Source organism: Carlito syrichta, unplaced genomic scaffold, assembly GCF_000164805.1.
Source record: "Carlito syrichta isolate Samal-C Ts95f unplaced genomic scaffold, Tarsius_syrichta-2.0.1 Scaffold301704, whole genome shotgun sequence".
NCBI classification, from domain to species: domain Eukaryota; kingdom Metazoa; phylum Chordata; class Mammalia; order Primates; family Tarsiidae; genus Carlito; species Carlito syrichta.
Genome location: NW_007245800.1, coordinates 502,724 through 505,368, shown reverse-complemented (window position 1 = coordinate 505,368; position 2,645 = coordinate 502,724).

Below are 2,645 nucleotides of genomic sequence, written 5' to 3'. Positions count from 1 at the left end.
TTTGTTTTGGATACCAGCATGACACAATACATTTACGTGTAATACCTAGTTTCCCACACCTAGTAAAAGGCTGCTTTTGCAACCTTTTGGAAGCACCTCCCAATGTCATGAACATATCTACTGTTACACCTCTGAGTTGAAGATCTTCCATCTCTTCACAGGGAAAGAGAAAAAAGGATAGATACAACATGCAAATCTGACACAAACACTTTTCCCTCCCTGAAGTCATAACCCCCTTTTTGTCCTCTCTAACCTGTTTTATAGTAGGAATGGGAAGGGACTGCTCTACATGGTTCTATGTGAATGTTGATACTTTACAAGAACTTTTGCTGGCATATTTTGCATTGGAGTGGATATTTCTCTGAAACTAGAAACTGAAACAAGTGGAACCTTTAATTCTCAGCTGTACACAATCTCAATTTACTCTCATGTAATCTTTTGAGTCAGTGGGTAATTTTTGGAGAAAATTTCTTCACAAGCTTTATGTTTCATGTTTCTACATAATAGGAAATAAAGCCTAAATAGTAATCAGCCTCCTATGAGCTACAAGAATATTTGGTGCTAGCTAATTAGTCATTGGGCTTCTCAGATTGAAATGGATGGATTAAAATGGATAGCCACTAAAATACTATTTTGCATGTAAAGTTGAAACAACTCTATATCTGGAAACACAAAAGCCTGACTCAGGATAATAGAGTACTAAAGTCCCTCACCCACATTACATCCTTGTCAGTTTACATACTCAGAACTCAACCAAATTAGGTTTAAATGGTCCTATGTCATGAACATTAGCAAAAAGAAAATACTCAGAACTTTCAGGATTATTGTCCCTTTCTCTGAACAGTCTCTAATTCCTAGGGATTTAGAATACCAATATACAGCACTAGTTAGAATGGAAAATTACCAGACTCAGGTGATAAATGAAATTTCAATCTGGATACTTTTTAAAATGGTAACACTGGAAGCTGATTTGAATGCAAGGAACCAGTTAGCCTCATGTACTCTTTGTAGGAATATATATCATTATATCGCCTTAAGAAACAAATTTGGCATTGTGTATTGAAGTTTCTAAATTTTTAATTTCAGTTTCACGGGGTATATACATGCGTATTTGTTACATGGACATATTATGTAGTAGTTGGGATTGGATCTTAGGTGGCCCATTTCCCAGATAGTGAAAAATATGCCTCACAGGTAGTTTCTGAACCCTAAACTTCCTCCCACCTCTTCCCTTATTAGTGTCCCCAGTGTCTGTTATTTCTATCCTTGAGACTGTTTAGCCCCCACGTATAAGTGAGAACATGCAGTGTTTGGTTTTCTGTTTCTGAGTCAGTTTACCTAGGATGATGATCTCCAGCTCCAACCATGTTGCTGCAAAGGACATGATTCCATTCATTTTTATGGCTGTGTAGTATTCGATGGTATATATATATATATATATATATATATCACATTTTCATTATCCAATGATCAGTTGATCGGTAATTAGGGTGATTCTACTTCTTTGCAATTGTGAGTTGTGCTGTGATGATGAACATGCTGGTGTATCTACTATATAGCGACCTCTGTTCCTTAGGGTAGATACCTACAAGTGGGATTGCTGGATCAAATGGTAGATCTAGTTTTAATTATTTAGTTCTTTGAGTAATCGCCAAACCACTTTCCTTAGAGGTTTTACTAATACCCTCAAAGCATATAATTACACTTCTTATATAAATAATTTGAAATCACGAAATAATAATTAACAAAGCCTTAAGTCTGGGTGTGGTGGCTCATACTTAGAGTCCAAGCCATTTGGGGCACCTAGGAGGAAAGATAACTTGAGCTCAGAAGTTTGAGACCAGCCCAAGCAACATAGCCAAGACATCTACTAAAAAATTCAAAAAATTAGCTGAATATGGTGGCACAGGCCTGTAGTTCCAGCTACTCAGAAAGCTGAGGCAGAAGGATCATTTTAGTCCAGAAATTTGAGGGAGCAGTGAGCCATGATTCTGCCACTCCACTCTAGCCAGGATGACAGAGTAAGACCCTGACTCAAACATATATAAATACATAAGTTTGATTCACAGCCTATTAATATTATAAGAATTTGTATTGAAATAATTTGAAATAGCATAAATGGTTAATGATTCAATAATAGTAAATATATATAAAATATATGTGATTCTAAAAATAGTCATAAACATCTTAAACTACATTAGGTACAAAAGCAGGATATGAAGTTGTTCATAAAGTTTGATTTCAACTGTGCAAGAAAATATACAGATCAATGATCCAATTGTTGGCAATAGAACCTTTCATATAACTACTATTGGAATTACAGATATTAAGGTGCTGTGGTTTAAATACTTATCCCCTCCAAAACTCATGTTAAATTTTAATTGCGACTGTAACAGTATTAAGAAGTGGGACCTTTAAGAGGTGATTAGGTCATGAGGGTTCAACTCACATGGGTGGGATTGGTACTATTATAAAATGGTGAGTTTGATCCTATCTTGCTCTCTTACCCTCACCATCTCATTTTCTACCATGTAATTATGCAGCAAGAAGCTTCTTGTTAGAGGCTAGCAAAATATACATCTGACTTTTTGCTCCCAGGTCTGAGAAAGTCACAGAATTCTATCTTATCTTCTCATAAGAACAAC